We start from the raw sequence: 19,016 nt of genomic DNA on the forward strand, positions 1-19,016 counted from the left end.
GCAGTAATTCCATAATCGGTGATCTCTCATTATTCGCAACTATAGAGACGAAAGAACGACTTAGAAATAGAAAATAACTGTTGCAGATTTCATATCTAGTTACATTTGAGGAGATTATTTATATATGTTTATAGGTTTAATGGAATTTTCAATATATTTGATATTCATGATTTATATGAATTAAAAATTTTCCCCTATAATTTCATGATAATTCCTTTAATTTCAACTCGATATGGTTTTTATAGCCAACTACTCAAAATTTAAAACGAAAAACACTATCCCTATAAATGAAGATGATGAACCAATTCCTTGGAACAGCAAAACAAATAGTTTATTGTTATGATCTATGTGATAATTCATCACTGACAGATTAATTTCTCAAAAAAAAACCTCTTCATATATTTTTCATGCATTTCTTCCAATATTTTCCTATAAATCCTATAGAATCCTATTTTTTTAACCTGTCCTACTCCTATAATATCCTATATTTTTGACTTAGTCTAAGTTTTCGTATAGTTTAGCAACTCTTTTATAGAGATCACATTTGACAATACCGAAATTGCGGAGTTCGCTCGGGTTTTTTATATGTTATATTTCAATTAAGTTTATCTGAATTTTCAAAGTGAAATCCAATTTGTTTTTCCTTTTTTTTTAGATTTTTCTACATTAATTATGCCAAAAAATATTATTTATGAGCATTTTTATTCCTATAAAACACATTTTCCCCTTATCAAATCCTATAATTCCGGAAAACGAACAAATCCTATGATTCTGGAAAAAAAATATTCTATTTTTCCTATGAGTAATTTAAAATTTTGACTGGGCTCCATTATGTTTCCTTTAAAATAATTTACAATTTTCAGTGGTAACCCTAGATTAAATTCGCAATCTCGATTTAAGTGCAATCAGAAGTGAGATGAGTCCAGAAGTACTGAGCTAACCAAATTCTTCACTCGGCGAAAGTGAATATTCTTGATAACACACCAACGATTGGCTATCTGGTGGCGGTTTCAAAATTTCCCCTCCAAAACGTGAGACGCTCGCGGTGGTAGACGGCCGAACTAGATTCAAGGAGCCGGGTCCGTGTTCCGCGGCTTTAGGTTGAGGGGAAGGGGGTAGGAAATGTTTTTGGAACTCGACCAATTTTTTTCTCTCTAGTTTTAGCGCGTGGGAAGCGGCATAAAATCCTCAAATTTGTTCACTAGTGCCAGGATCCACTATCAATGCTAGAGCCCTTCACTTCTAGTCTCATCTCACTTCTGGAGCAATTAAATAGCGTTTTAGCCTTAATCACTCTCTGTCTGTTACGGGACTGTTCCTTTCCTCAGTCTTCAAATTCTGTTAAATTTATTAAAACATACCACTTTCGGCATTGGATGCATCCAGCATCGCTACCACCAGCAACAAAACGCAAAAGCCAACCAAGTACTTGCTGTTCATCTTAACGTCAATACGTGTAGAATTTTTTTCGGAAGTAAATTTCCAGCTGTCTTGTTGTTCGAAATTTGTTTCGGAATAACTGTACTAAAGCCAATCGCGCTTTTATTTAGTTTGTGCATCGAGGTCCATGATCCCGTGATCCTTTCAGCTAAATTCTCTTCTCGTAAAAGCGGAAACATCCAAATTCATCTGATAATATTAATTGGAAATCACTCTTAGATTCTGTATGCCGTCCCATAGAGAACCGCTCTTTTTCGTATTAAAAATATCGCTTCTAACATTCCACTACTAAAGGCAATACGTCGATATGTGTCGAATTTTTTCCGGAAGTAAATTTCCAGCTGTCTTGTTGTTCGAAATTTGTTTCGGAATAAATGTACTAAAGCCAAGCGCGCTTTTATTTGGTTTGTGCATCGAGGTCCATGATCCCGTGATGCTTTTACCTAAATTCTCGTAAAAGCGGAACATCCAAATTCATCTGATAATATCACTCTTCTTCCGCTTCTAACATTGCACTACCCTATACAATCACCTGTCATGCTGAGTTACAGTTGTATTAGTTAATCATGGATATTCCAAACCCTATAGAGGATCAGAAATTGCGCCACGAGCAATGGCTCATTTCTCATTTGGTTGTATCAAGAAGCGATATCTAGTTTACTTTGGAATTAGAATGTCAATGATTTTATATTGAGTGCAATGTTTTTTGACCCAATATTTGTCGAGCAAAATGGCCCTCTTTCTCATTTATATTTATATATAAAAAAGTTGGTAAATGTGATGAATGTTTATTACTAGGCCAACCAGCAAAATATTTCTTTTATTGCAGAAAAATATTAACAAAGTTATTATTTGAAAATATTTATTTATATAATTTTTTGAAATTGTTTTAAATTCAAAAAAAGGTGAAGAAAAACAAATCAAATCAAATATTCCCGCGGTGTTTTAATAATAATAATAACATCAAAATAGTGTTTATAGTACCGTAGTAATATAATACTTGGAAAAACAAAGGGAAATAACCGGCCACCTAATATGGTCCACCTTTTCTTAGTGTCTAAATCTTTTACCAGAAGCTTTTCCAGGTCTCAGAAGGCCCTCAATGCTTGCGATGACGGTAGTTTTCCAGTTTTTTTATATAAGGAATGCATTGCTCGAAATTCGGATCTTTTAGGGCGCAATAATTCTCTTGTTGGTGATTTCTCGTGATTCGGAACTAAATAGAGAAAAAACAAGATGGCCCAAGGGCCTTATTAGTAGCCACATCGTTATCTATTTAATTAGCGCATAAATAAAAAGAAAATAAATATAAAAAACCTAAAAAAAATGTAAAGAAGTGTCCGACCCCACAGATAAAAATTCAAAAGTATCCGACCCCACAGATGGAGAGGAAACCCCCCCCCCCATCCCCGACACTTTAGAGATAAACTAAAGGATGAAAACTCGAACGTTCTATCGTGTCTCTATGGTTCAGTGGTAGCGTGTCTTACTGCTGCCAGTGGTCCCTTTTTGGTTCCTACTTTTAAAATTTAGGTCCCTATTTTACAATATTTTTATCGTGAAAAGTCCGTTTTCCCCTATTTATTTTTGAGATTTTGGTGGGAGCCCTGAAAAAGGGGTCTCTCGCCTGGGAAGAATCACGTTACACAACTAAAGCATTAAGAGGATACAGAATTTCATCCTTCTTCTATTATCCCCTTCTGATTTCACTTAATCATCCTCCGATACGAGACTGCCCCATTTATCAGTCTTCAAACTCTATTAAATTTATTAAAACATACCACTTTCGGCATTGGATGCTCCCAACATTGCCACCATCAGCAACAAAACAACGCAAAGGGCCGCGAAGTACTTGCTGTTCATCTTGAAGGCAAAATAATGTAGAATTTTGTTCAGCAGTCCGGTTCCTGTAATATCTCGGAATAACAACGATACCGCCGAGTGTCCTTTTATACAATTCGTGCATCGAGGTACATGGTCTACAGTTGTAGACAACCTTGGCGACAAATTATTGTTTTCGAAAAAATTAAACATCTGGCTAGTTCACTGGAAATCACCCTTAGAAACGGCATATGTTCCCATATAGAGAACGGCTCTTTTCCATGTAAAATATAACCCTTTTAAGATTGCACTTTCCTGCAGTGGTACGGATTGTACAGAAGTAGAATTTAAACGCTAGGCTGCAAAATATTTTTTGAGCACGATATTCGTCGAGTTAAAATGGCCTACTTTTCCAAAGAAGAAAAATATTGGACAAGAAAATATGGATTCATTTATAGAATTTTAATTATCTTAATTGAAGTTGTACCGGCTACATTTTTTTTTACAATAAGAAGCTCAAAGCTGGGTGTTTCTTATAATTAAGGGGGATGTTTTTTGGGCGATTTGGAGTGGGATGGTTCTATGGGAATTGCATGGGAAATCAATTTTGAGAACCGAAAATGTAACTTGTATCGCCATGTTGCCCCGGAATGTTTTAGGGATGACCCCTTAAATTTATCGTTTGGGTAACATACACAATTTTCACCAACCAATCACTTGGCGTTTCAAAATCGTAAACAGAACAGAGACTCGGTAGTTTTCTTAGAAACTTGTAATTTTTACAAATATTTAACGGAATATATTATAAATTCGGGAAAAACACTTTAAAGTTTATTGTCTAATTTCATTAAGTGTATGATAATATTTCTCTTTATTTCAGTATTTATACATTACATTAAACATTATTATAATTTACAATATTTATTATAATATTTGAAAGTGTTTTAAGTTCAAAAATAGGTGAAGAAAAACAAATCAAGTATTCCCGCGGTGTTTTATTTATAGCAATAACATGAAAATAATATAATAGTGTTCATGGTACCGTAGTAATGCTTGGAAAAAACAAAATTGAAATAAGCTGACAACTAACATCATCCTTTATTATTGGAAAGGAAATCTTCTTTCTTCTGTCAGCAAGGGCATCATTCCTTGTCTATCCGATTCAGATAAAAACCGCCTCGGTCCAAACCCCATTGATGATTTCTCATCTAGATGAAAAACAAGATGGTCAATACCCATATTCAAGCCACGTCATTCCCATAACTCCAGCTCTTATTAGGCATACTAACTATTCTGTTGAGAACAAACGGGAAATCAACGGATATTTTATTTTTAGTGAAAATACCTTAATTTCAAAAGGTGTCTTTCTGTTAAAATCAGTGTGAATTTTTCATACATTTCGATATCTGCACGGGAGTCTTTCATTCCTCTGCCTACAAACTCTAAAATATTTATTTAGTAAAACATACCACTTTCGGCATTGGATGCATCCAGCATCGCTACCACCAGCAACAAAACAACGCAAAAGACCACCAAGTACTTGCTGTTCATCTTAAAGGCAAAATAATGTTGAATTTCGTCCACAGTAGAATTTTCAGTAGAAAGGTTTTTTTTTCTAATGACAACACCAACGCTGGTGTGCTTTTATATGATGTCCCCATCAAGGTACGTGGCTCAGTCAACTAGGAGCATTGTGTAGTCGGTCTTGTCAAAAACCTTTCGTACGAAAAGATGCATTGCATTTTATATTAAAAAGTGCAAATCACCCTTGGAAACTGCGTGTTTTCTCTTAGGGAACCGCTCTTTTTCATGTAAAATATAACCCCTTCTAAGGTTGCGTTACCCTAGACTGTACAGAAGTACTCTTTCATAATGAGTACATCTGCAAGGCGGTAAAATGCTTTTCTACTTCGGTATGCGTCAAGTTAGACTGGCTTACTTTTTCGGTTTCCAAATTATTGGTAGGAAGAAATACCAAAACGTATTCCTTAATATTTTTATTAACAATTTCAGAAACGTTTCGGGCCGCGGCCCGTTATTCAGTCTCTGAAATTGTTAATAAAATATCTTATTTAATCACTTGATTCGACCTCTTTTAATCTTAACTACCGTGATATCAATAGCTATGATAAACCTCCTTAATATTTGTTGAACTTCTGTCTTTCTCACGACCCCGTCACCTTTGCCCGTAAATTGAGCATAGTTGATTGATTCTTAAATACGAATAACAGTCCTTGATTTGACCTCGTGACCCATAAAACATTTTGTTCAAACAGCAACCCAATTTATCTCTTCCAGCGTTAGGAAATACGAAGTTAGAAATTGCTCAAAATGAATTTACTATTTGAGTTTTCTTTCAATAGGCTTAGAATTATTCGGAGGAATTTTTAAAGAATATTATTATATTTATTGCGTTACACTATTAAGCTTTTATTGCAGAAAAATATACATTCGTACAATTTTACAATATTTTTTTTATATAATTTTTGAAAAAGTGTTTTAAATTTTTAAAAAAAGTATAAGAAAACTGAAAACAAGTCAAATATTCCCGCGGTGTTTTAATAATAACAATAACATCAAAATAATCGAATAGTGTTTATAGTACCGTATAATACGTGGAAAAACAAAATGAAATAACCATGCCGCCTTTTCTTAGCCTGAACGCCTGCCATTTCGTCTATTTCTGCTCTGTTTATCGTTTTTACCGTTACTATTCCTGCCCATCAATGCTCGCGAAGAAAGTGGTTTTCCCGCCGTTTCGGATAAGGAATGCATTGCTCGAAGTTCGGATCTTGTAGCGCGCAATAAATGCATCATCGGTGATTTCTCGTTATTCGCAACTAGATAGAAACGAAAATAGCGATCAAATGGAAATATATTATACAGAAAAGCGGACAACTAAATATTAAAGAAATCGGTTGAAACGCCAGATCAACTTTAAGGTTTATTTACATTTATGTTCGCCATTTTTCAAGATCCTATAATATCCTACATTTTTGGTCGAAGTTTTTTTTATAGTTTAGCGTCAAATTTATCAAAATTTAGTTCTTTTATCGAGATCACATTTGACCAGACGCGGAAATTATGGAGCTTGCTCAGGATTTTATATATATTAAGTTCCTCTTTCCAAAGTAAAATCCAATTTATTTATTTTTTTTGAGATTTTTCTACATAGTGTAAGTCAAAATAGTAGTATATACTATATATGAGCAATTTTAGTCCTGTATTTTCCTATAAAAAACATTCATTTTTCTCTCCTATAAAATCCTATAATTCCGGAAAAAAAAACTCCTATTCTTCCTATAAGGAATTTAAAAAACTCCTATTCTTCCTATAAGGAATTTAAAAAACTCCTATTCTTCCTATAAGGAATTTAAAAAACTCCTATTCTTCCTATAAGGAATTTAAAAAACTCCTATTCTTCCTATAAGGAATTTAAAAAACTCCTATTCTTCTTATAAGGAATTTAAAAAACTCCTATTCTTCCTATAAGGAATTTAAAAAACTCCTATTCTTCCTATAAGGAATTTAAAAAACCCCTATTCTTCCTATAAGGAATTTAAAAAACCCCTATTCTTCCTATAAGGAATTTAAAAGCTGAGCTTCCTGAAATTAAAATTTGAGTGGATGCCCTATCCTAAACAGTGGTAAAGTCATCCTTACTTCAATAATTCACTTATGTTATAATTGTAAAAGCGCGACAAAAACAGACAGAAAGTTGAGTTAGTAGCCCCACGAAGCGCTACCTTTAACAGTGCTAAAATGGTAACCCTAATCCTTACTACAATAAGAGTAATAGCATGCATGACACAAACAGAAAACTTCCCTGCCACTTCCTTCAGATTCAGTAAGATTTATTAAAACGTACCACTTTCGGCATTGGATTCATCCAGCATCGCTACCACCAGCAACAAAACAGCGCAAAAGACCATCAAGTACTTGCTGTTCATCTTAAAGGCAAAGTTATTGTAGCTTTTCGTTGACAGTAGAGTTGACTTTGTAGCAATCAGGACTCCGTTGAGTGTTCTGAATAACAACGTGGACGCCAAGTGCGCTTTTATATGGTTCATCGATGTACGTGGTTTAGACAACTGCTTCAGAAAAGTTTAATAAAAGAAGCAATTATTTGTAATTGCAGGTTTATGGAAAACATTTTGAATTTTCTGCTATGGTTGCGTTAACCATGTATCTTTAAACCAGGAAGTAAAAACGGCATATGTTAACATAGAGATAAGCTCTATTGTACAAGTAAAACTGTAAAATATAACCCTTCTACACTACACAAAAGGCAGGGACGGACGCGAGGCTGCAAAGTGTTTTTCGAGAAAAATATAAACTGGCCTACTTTCCAATTTATACAAAAATATAAGCGTATATTTTTATAACTGGTTTAACATTATATATTTTTCTTGCAAAGAAAGGTGAAATGTTTATCTAAAATACATTAAAGTCGGTATAAAGTCAATAATGAACGCCCAGCCCAAACCTAGAACACCGAAATTTTGCAGATAGATTTTTCATCCAATCCGCCGCCATCTTGAAAAATGTCTGCCAGAAATGTAACCTAAACCTTCTATATGGATTAAAGGGACTGCGAAGAAGGCATCGGCGGGTGGGTAGAAATTATTTGAAATACGTCACAGACATCACGTGATGCCAAGATACAAATAGGCTCCGCATTGAGTGGAACTGAACATCTAGTCCTTGTTTTTCGCGAGATTGCAGCGCCAATTCCATGAAGTGGTAGTTTTCGAAATAAAACGAACTAAGCTTCTTTGAACCACGCCTCTCCTCGGTCACGTGCCTCTGACGTATTTCAAATAATTTTTACCCACCCGCCCATGCTTTCTTCACAGTCCCTTTAACGTCCGTGCATTTCAACCGATTTCAGTAATATTTAGTACACTGGTTCCCTATAACCTATAGGCGATGTACGAGGTTACCTCCCACTTCTTAAATTTTAGTGAGCGAATTCTGTACTTTGATTTTAATCCGTATTTTAAAAATGGCCGAGGACAACAACAATCTTTATGACACTGAGCTAACCCTTTGTCAGGTCCCGAATGAAGTTTGCAAACCCGCGATCTCCACTCCCTTAAAACCCTATCACTACTTTTACAGTCAAGAACGGAACATGTTCTACCCCAACTTGCCATTTTTTATTTTTCAAAACTTACTAACTACCAATGAGAATTAAAAAAATATGTTCAAATCACCGGATTCACCGTGCCAAAGGATTTCAGACGATGGTTTTGAACTTCCTGCTTTTGAACGCTAGATGGCTTTAAACACCGACGTTTAAAGAGACAAAAATACCGAATTTTACGCTTTACTTCGACGCTAGATGGCGGTAGCAAAAACTACTAAGACGCAATGGCGGCCCCACTGGAATTTGCCTGGTAAACGACGTATTGATTTTTGGCTTCGATTTTCTGTCATCTTTAAACATGGTGGCACGAAAACTGATAAAAATGTCCTGGTACCTTTGCTATCGTTCCATTTATTGTTTTCTATCGTTCCATTTATTGTTTTCTATCGTTCCATTTATTGTTTTCTATCGTTCCATTTATTGTTTTCTATCGTTCCATTTATTGTTTTCTATCGTTCCATTTATTGTTTTCTATCGTTCCATTTATTGTTTTCTATCGTTCCATTTATTGTTTTCTATCGTTCCATTTATTGTTTTCTATCGTTCCATTTATTGTTTTCTATCGTTCCATTTATTGTTTTCTATCGTTCCATTTATTGTTTTCTATCGTTCCATTTATTGTTTTCTATCGTTCCATTTATTGTTTTCTATCGTTCCATTTATTGTTTTCTATCGTTCCATTTATTGTTTTCTATCGTTCCATTTATTGTTTTCTATCGTTCCATTTATTGTTTTCTATCGTTCCATTTATTGTTTTCTATCGTTCCATTTATTGTTTTCTATCGTTCCATTTATTGTTTTCTATCGTTCCATTTATTGTTTTCTATCGTTCCATTTATTGTTTTCTATCGTTCCATTTATTGTTTTCTATCGTTCCATTTATTGTTTTCTATCGTTCCATTTATTGTTTTCTATCGTTCCATTTATTGTTTTCTATCGTTCCATTTATTGTTTTCTATCGTTCCATTTATTGTTTTCTATCGTTCCATTTATTGTTTTCTATCGTTCCATTTATTGTTTTCTATCGTTCCATTTATTGTTTTCTATCGTTCCATTTATTGTTTTATAACAATAAATGGAACGATAGCAATGTCGTATTTTATTTAATGTAGTAGTTTTATTGCTCCATGGTTAAGACAACCGTACATCTATGTTTTATAATGTACGCTTTGTTTTTCGAAAAATGTCCGCGAAGGTAGTATAATCCATGTACCTTGAAGAATGAGCTGTACCCTTTGAAACCGTATGTTTTCGCATAGAGATCGGGCTCTTTTACGTATAAAATATAAGGCTTCCAAGGTTGCACGACCCTGTACTGCTACGAATCGTATAGAAGTACAGTTTTGTATTATGGCGGTGTATAACGATGGACGAGTCCATCTTGTTTGCAATGTTCTGTGTCTACCCTTTTTCTTGGTTATGATAATGGTCCGTTGAAGAATTCTTTAGATGGCGCCATCAGTCCTATAAAGAACTGAAATGCAGCTACCCAAAGACTCGCGCTAAAAGAGCCGTCTGTCGCCAATGAGCGGAAACATAATGTGTTTTCTCTTTAATAATTAATACTTATAACTGTGACGCCAATTTTAGCCTTTTAACGCTACTTGGTCTATAGGTATCCTACTCCAACCCTTAAAGCAAGCATTTCTATCCGTGTTTCTGGCCCCGGGTACACCAAAAACAATCGTGGATAGAAACAAATTAAAGGGGCTGGCCGGAGATGTTGGGGTGAAGGGGGGGTCAAACTGTTGGTTAGCATATTGCTTACCCGCTCCCAGCATCGCTACCACCAGCAACAAGGACATTGTCTAGTCAATCTTGCTGAAATATATACGAAGACAGAACTGCTTCGTATTAAAATGTTGAATCATCCTTTGAAATTGTGTATCTTCTCGTAGAGAACCGCTCTTTCCCATATAAATTATACCCCTTCAAAGGTTGCTTTACATTGTACAGTACGAATTGTACAGGAGTGATCTTTCAAACTGTGAAGGCACACGTCAAAAGAAAAAAAAAAATTCTACCATTTGTCAAAGTAACCTGGTCTACTTTTCAATTTATTGAATAACAAATTATTGTGCAAATTTCTTGAATAACAAATTATTGGACAAATTTATTGAATAACAAATTATTGTGCAAATTTCTTGAATAACAAATTATTGGACAAATTTATTGAATAACATGATATTGGACAAATTTCTTGAATAACAAATTATTGGACAAATTTCTTGAATAACAAATTATTGGACAAATTTATTGAATAACATGATATTGTCAAATTTCTTGAATAGCAATATGAATATATTGGACAAATTTATTGAATAACATGATATTGGACAAATTTCTTGAATAGCAATATGAATATATTGGACAAATTTCTTGAATAGCAATATGAATATATTGGACAAATTTCTTGAATAGCAATATGAATATATTGGACAAATTTCTTGAATAGCAATATGAATATATTGGACAAATTTCTTGAATAGCAATATGAATATATTGGACAAATTTATTGAATAACATGATATTGGACAAATTTCTTGAATAGCAATATGAATATATTGGACAAATTTCTTGAATAGCAATATGAATATATTGGACAAATTTCTTGAATAGCAATATGAATATATTGGACAAATTTCTTGAATAGCAATATGAATATATTGGACAAATTTCTTGAATGACGAAATATTGGACCAATTTATTGAATAACAATATTGGACCAATTTATTGAATAACAATATTGGACTAATTTATTGAATAACAATATATTGGACAAATTTCTTGAAAAACAATATATTGGACAAATTTCTTGAAAAACAATATATTGGACAAATTTCTTGAAAAACAATATATTGGACAAATTTCTTAAAAAACAATATATTGGACAAATTTCTTGAAAAACAATATATTGGATAAATTTATTGAATAACATGATATTGCACAAATTTATTGAATAACATGATGTTGGACAAATTTATTGAATAACATGATGTTGGACAAATTTATTGAATAACATGATGTTGGACAAATTTATTGAATAACATGATGTTGGACAAATTTATTGAATAACATGATGTTGGACAAATTTATTGAATAACATGATGTTGGACAAATTTATTGAATAACATGATGTTGGACAAATTTATTGAATAACATGATGTTGGACAAATTTATTGAATAACATGGTATTGGACAAATTTATTGAATAACATAACGTGGTATTGGACAAATTTATTGAATAACATAACATGGTATTGGACAAATTTGTTGAATAACAAATTATTGAGCAAATATTGAGCAGTCATATTTTCTAAAGTTACAAGAGTCATGTCCTTTAGTTTTATTGCTCCATGGTTTAGATAACCGTACAACTAGATTTTATAATTTATGCTTTGTTTTTCGGAAAATGTCTGCGAAGGTAGTATAATCCATGTACCTTGAAGAATGAGCTGTACCCTTTGAAACCGTATGTTTTCGCATAGAGATCGGGCTCTTTTACGTATAAAATATACGGCTTCCAAGGTTGCACGACACTGTACTGCTACGAATCGTATTGAAGTACAGTTTTGTATTATGGCGGAGTGTAACGATGGACGAGTCCATCTTGTTTGCAATATTCTGTGTATACCCTTTTTGTTGGTTATGAGAATGATCCGTTGGAGAATTCTTTGAAGTCAAACTATATTATATATTCCATGAAGTAGCAGTCCTTATTAAAATTAACAAAATTAGAAATCAAATTATAATCTTTTATATTGAAATATTTTTCCGATTTTATTTGTCATTTGTTGTAATTTTCCAATATACTTTAATGCATGAAAATTATTTAACTATAAATACAAAATACGCGATTGCTACTCTTAGATGGCGCCATCAGTCTTATAAAGAACTGAAATACTGTTAAAGTCGGTATGAAGTCTGAAGTCATCTATTAGAAATTAGAATATGTCAATAATCAACGCCCAATTTGTAATTTTTTTTATTAATATTTCGTTATTCGTTGGTCCAGGGATAGATTTAATTTTAGAAGTAGGAATGGAGAACGGTTAGTATTTACTTTGGTCCGACTCATAGACCACCCAGTATAGAGTCCCTCCCTCCATCACGTAACGAACAGTTTAAATTATCTTATTGGCTCACTTAAACTACGTTTTGATGACGTTGCTGACGGGAAAGGCGAAAAATACGTAATTCCTTTTTACCTCTGTCGCTATGACCCGCCTCTTCTTTCATACCTCCCCCCTCGTCCCGGGAAAGGGGGTCCGGGATTTTGACGCGCGCCCAGATTACTGTGTTCTCCATTCCTACTTCTAAAATTAAATCTATCCCTGGTTGGTCTTTATGAGTGGGCATTAAATATTCGGACGGTATTTTAAATAATTTAATATTGAATGACACTATCTTCCTTTTTATTGACGAAAAATGTACATTGCATTAACCGTTATTATCAAACAATATTTTTATTTTAAACTCAAAAATTAAATCTAATTTTAAGTAATATCCATCATATTTCCCGCCCGGTGCATATATTAATCTCCTTTTTTATTAATTAATTTAATATCAGTTAGTTTACATTCCAATGATAGAATAGTGTTTAAATTAACCCTTTAATGCTTAAAAACTTCAATGAAATAACCTGCCACCTCAACTACCTTTTGTTAATATCATTCATCAGGACACCAACTAGTGTCCACCATATGCCAAACCTAATTTAGGTTTTAAATAAATTCCCTTTCCTGCATGATTCGGTGAGGAATGCGATGATCGAAACTCGAATGATCGTTTAGATCTCAATAAATCCATTATTGGTGATCTCTCCTTATTCGGACCTATAAAAACAAATTAATCCTGATCAAGATTTTATATCTTCAGGGAGATTTATAAATTAATAGAAATTTCAATAAATTTTGAGATTTATGACTTAAAAACAGAGGTATTGCGAGTGACCAATTAGTGACCCACCACTTGCTTTATCCACTATTAAAATCTCGCGCCCTGTGCTTCGAGTTTATCTTCGTTAGGCCCGTTATAGTATTTTATCAGTAAAAATCGATTAAAAAATTGTTGTCAGATCATTTCATACTCAATTTAAGTTTTCAAAACGTCTTTCAGTCTTCAATATAACGTATTTTTAGGTGATTAGTTCGCAGTACATTAGTTATTTTAATTTATTTTCTCGATTAATTAGTATTAAGATTTAATTGAGATTAAGTGAAATCAAACAGTGGTATGGGACACTTTCATTTCTCTGCTAAAGATTTTATAACATTTATTTAAACATACCATTTTCGGCAATGGATGGACCCAGCATCGCTACCACCAGCAACAAAACCACGGAAAAGACCACCAAGTACTTGCTGTTCATCTTAAAGGCAATATTGTAACGTTTTGTCGACAGTAGAATTTTTAGTTGTTTGGGTTCTGAAAAACAACGTTTACGTGTTTTTATATTGTTCATCGATGTACATGGTTTAGACAGGTACTGTATAAAAGTTTAATACAAGATCCAATTATTTGTAATTGCATGTTTTGCTAAAATATTTTCTGCTATGGTTGCCTTAACCATGTACCTTTAAACCTCGATATAGAGTGCTGTCAGTTGTGACGTCAGATCCAAGGTTAAACGTCACGAGTCTGCCTTTAGCAATGGGCGGCCATGACAGTTACCGTTTTTATTTTGTCGCCATCTATGATGGAGTCAAAATATTACGGAGACATAAAACGGAAGATTAGCTCCGCCTTCGTCGTCGCATTTTTTCGTCGTCGTCTCTTTAAACTACTACCTTATCACAAGCGACTTTGTCGCCATCTATGATAAGTTCGCCGCTTCACTCGCGCTCAGCGTTGCCAGATGTACCATAATTATGGTACAATACCATAATTTCACCTCGAAATTCACAGTGTACCATAATTTCTACTATGTACCATTATGGTACGCAAAAACACAATAATTTTGATATTTGGTACCATAAATTCAATAATTTTTTAAATAGTACCATAAATTCAATAATTTTACTGTTAGTACCATATTTTCAATAATTTTTCAAGGTATACCGTAAATACTATTCCTAGAAATTTATTGTATACTACTTCTTGGAAGTTGCGAGACGAAACCCAATAGAGGTCTCACGGCAAGGATGGATGATAGGGTAGGATAGGAAGGCGGCTAGCACGTCCTTGAACATAGCCCACTTGATCACGCTATGCCTAAAAGGGCTTTACCAGCCGTACCATAATTTTGCCAAGAATTCAATAATTTTGGAGCGAGAATACCATAATTTCGTTTTTTCAATCTGGCAACGCTGCTCGCGCTCCGGTTATTTCATTCAAATTTCGGTTCCTTGTTCGTTCTGTTTCCGGATTTTTGCACATAACGACTTCTAAAGCCTTCCGTTAACGGTAATCAAACTTAATTTTCAGTGATTTAAACTATTTTTCGTGTTATCGCCGTCTTTTGGTTTTATACCTTTTCGTGTTATCGCGTCTTTTGGTTTTACCTACTGGCAGCGTTTTGCCATAGGTCTTGGAAAAGCTCGTATTGTTTGTTCCTCGGGACTCATGACGGGGCTTTTTCTATAACTGTGTTTGAGACCTTACTAAAAATACCTCCACTCTCATGTTTTCGCTGTTATTCTTTGATTTTCGGTAATTAAACGTGCGGACTCGACATTTTTTGTTGCTCACTGCATTCCGCTAACGGTGTTTAATTTTTTAATTCGGTTTCATCGTTATTTTTAATTCGGTTTCATCGTTATTTGGCTCATTTTCGCCGAAAGTGACGCTGTAACGCCGACGGGGATACTGCCAAGTCCTTGTCTCAGACCGTCCTAAAAAGTTTAAAATTCATTATGCCGTCTGCTAAACACTATGATCTCATTTAAATTGTGCGGAAACGTGTTTTAAACTAATATGGGTCATTCCAAGGACACGTGTCTTTTGTGTGACCTCTTTATGTTCGACTCCCTGTCATTGTAGCCGTAACAGGCTGAGAAATAAGGATTTTTTTAAACTGGACATCTGGCCTGTGTCGACAGAGCCGCATGAGAACAGGCTGAGAAATAAGGATTTTTTGGGGTTTGTTGTATCTCGGCTTTTGTTGAGGAGATATTCTTTATACGATTTCAATATTAATTAGCAATGTTACTGTATATAAGTAAGGCATTAATTATACAGTGCGTAAATATAGTTTTTGTAATAATTATCCTTTGCTATTATATCAATATGGAGTTCATTATACATTGCTAAAATACATTAGAAAGCGCGACAAAATTGTAAGGGTTTCCTTGGAACCTCTTGTTTCTTTATGGGAGAACAGCATGGGTGACGTCACACTGGCGCTTCTGACAGCACTCTATACCGGCTTAGAAACGACATATGCTGCCGTAGAGATAAGCTCTTTTTCCTGTTAAATATAACCCTTTTAAAATTGCACTACACCCAAGCCAGGTACGGACTGCAAAATTAACCGAGTGTAGCACTTCAATTCTCGCTTGTCGTTCTCGAACTAGTTATCTACAGGGTGTTATAAAAAAGTGAGGTTAATTATAGGACTGATGTACAGTGGAGCTAGTGGTTCTATGGGAAATTATCAATTTTGAGAATCGAAAATGTATTACTTCTATCTATGACATGTTGCCACCCTAAGGGACACAGTTTACAAGGGTTTTGATCGGAATGTTTTAGGGGTGACCCCCCCCCCTTAAATTTATCGTTTGAGTAACATACACAATTTTCACCAACCAATCACGCGGCGTTTCAAAATCGTAAATAGAACAGAGACTCGGACAATGAAGATTTTAATCGGTAATTATCTTAGAAATAATTAACCGAATATGATAAATTCAGGACAAAAACACTTGACTTTAATGAGTTTGTGTCTGATTTCATTAAGTGTTTGATAATATTTCTCTTTATTTCAGTATTTATACATTACATTTAACATAATTATAATTAACTAGTATATTTTTATTACAATAATTGCGAGTGTTTTGAAGCCAGAAATAATTATAATATACCCGCCAGGCCGCCACCATATCTGCTTTACTGAGGAATCTGGTCTCGGGGAGGACAACCTGGGCAATGCATTTGGACACAACATGCACCCCCAGCTTTTAAAGAAAATGGTTTTCCTTTGGTTTTAGATAAGAAATTCTTGAATCGGGATTCGGATCTTTTAGAGCGAAGTAAATCCATTTTTGGAGATTTCTCTGGATTCCGAACTAAAGAGAGACAAAAAGAACGGGGTTGATTTAAAAATCTATCTCCGTTCGAGATTTTACATCTAGTTAAATCTAATTAAGAAGATTTATATTTAATTATTGATTTAATTGCGTACTAAATCTATGATAATTTACGCCAGGATTCTACATTTAATTACGTAGTTATTTTCGTTATACCAGAAGTAAAATAAGGGACTCTAGTAAAGTAAAGTGCTCTAGAATTGGTAATAGATCCTGGCACTAGTGAACAAATTTGAGGATTTTTTGCCGCTTCCATCGCGCCTACAATAGAGAGAAAAAAAAATTGGTCGAGTTCCAAAAACATTTCCTACCCCCTTCCCCTCAACTTAAAGAGGCGGAACACGGACGCGGGTGCTTGAATCTAGTTCGGCCGTCTACCGCCACGAGCTTCTCACGTTTTGGAGGGAAAATTCAGAAACCGCTACCAGAGGGAGAGGGCCAACCGTTGGCGTGTTATCAAGAATATTCTCTTTCGCCAAGTGAAGAATTTGGTTAACTCGATACTTCTAGTCCCTTATCTTACTTCTGATTATACTGAATTTCATTTACGTCAAAGATGAATTTCAATGCTTCAATTTATTTTTATTATTTTGATAAAATCAAGGGAATTTCTTAATTAAATAAATCTAGTCCCGATTACCTCAGATTTATAATATGTACTTGGACTGAAATATAACTGAATTTTAGGCTTATTTTCATTTGAGTAAGTGTTATTGCTTTGGGTTTTTTGAACTAAATACGTATTTAGTTCGGTCTTCAAATTCGACGGCTTTTTAGTTAATTAATGTGTATTTTTAATTATGCTAGTTAGATCTCAGTATTTAAGTGATTTTTAATTGGTTTATGATTAATTAGTAACTAGATTAAATTGATAATTTATGATGATTTAAGTGCAATTAAATAGCGTTCGTGAATTAAATACTCTCGTATACAGAACACTACAGATTCTATACAAATTTATTAAAACATACCACTTTCGGCATTGGATGCTCCCAGCATCGCCACCACCAGCAACAAAACCACGCAAAAGGTTGAGAAGTACTTGCTGTTCATCTTAAAGGCAATAGTGTAGAGTTTCTTGGACAGTAGAATTTTCAGTAGTCTGGTTCCAGTAATATCTCGGAATGACCACGATACCGTCGAGTGTGCTTTTATATCATTTGTGCATCGAGTTTCAATACATGATTTAGATAAGGCCATATATGGTTCTATGAATCTATGAGATTTCACCTAAGTCACTTCATGACAAGCTCCCAGTAACCAGTGACAAACTTATGGAACAATTCTTATGAATTTGTATTGGAAATAAATTTCATGTGCCATTTTGGCTTGAGAGCTCAATTACATTTTAAATTTTAAGCAGATATATGTTTCCATATATATGTAAAATATGGCCCTTTTAAAGTTGCACTACAGGTACGAATCGCACAGACGTGTACTATTTGTTAATTTAAGAGCGTATGCGACCCTGGAAAATATTTTACCAGCACGATAGTCGACGTGTTAAACTGGACTATTTTCGCCAATTTATTTTGTAAGAACATATAGGCCTATTATTTTAAATATAAAAGTGGTTTTTACTAGAAATGGTTTTGTTCTACTATTGAAGCTCAACTTTGAATTTCATTAAACAACAGAAAATTTTCCAATTTATTTTATAAGAAAATGTAGACCTATTATTTTAAATATAGTTTTTTTACTAGAAATTTTTTTGTTCTACAAATGAAGTTCAAATTTGAATTTAATTAATTAACAGAATATTTTCTAAATCCTTTTCTTCAAAATTAAAGGCGTAATTAAGTTATTTTTAATTGATTTGGAGTGTTAAAACTTAATTTAAACTTACTAAGAAAGATTTTGCATTGATTTTCAATTAATTATCAAATTTAGAAAACTAAGCATCGGGTTCGCGGTATCGTCTGCTTGATTTCGGGTTAAGACGGAACATTGATAGGGTATGTGGACCCAAAGACGTTAAACGGGGCTTTCCCATCACCATTACCACTCCATCTTACCTCTTTTCTCATTGTTTGTATAAAAAACCCTGGTTAATACTTTTGATATACGATGTACGGCCACAGGTGTGTCGAGAATAATGAAATTGCAAATTTTGAAAAATTGTTTATTGATTTTTTTGCCATTGAAACTGAAGATAAAACTAATATCAATAATCCACGTGTTAATATGTAATATACAGGGTGTTATAAAAGGGCAATTATGGGACCGAATAATTATGAGGATCGAAAATGATAACTTCTATCGCCATGTTGTCACCCTAAGGGACACAGTTTACAAGGGTTATGATTGGAATGTTTTAGGGATGGCCCCTTAAATTTATCGTTTGAGTAACGTACACAATT

The 19,016-nt window shown here is 33.9% G+C and overlaps 1 protein-coding gene across 2 annotated transcripts in view; it reads left to right on the forward strand.

Annotated features, from left to right (window-relative positions):
• Window positions 1-19,016, forward strand: part of LOC149679702 (uncharacterized) — a 182,414-nt gene that overhangs the window by 72,735 nt on the left and 90,663 nt on the right. The window lies entirely within an intron of this gene.

This window comes from Phalangium opilio, unplaced genomic scaffold, assembly GCF_054372755.1.
Source record: "Phalangium opilio isolate 3A_F unplaced genomic scaffold, DU_Popi_V2 ptg000041l_1, whole genome shotgun sequence".
Classification (NCBI taxonomy): Eukaryota; Metazoa; Arthropoda; class Arachnida; order Opiliones; family Phalangiidae; genus Phalangium; species Phalangium opilio.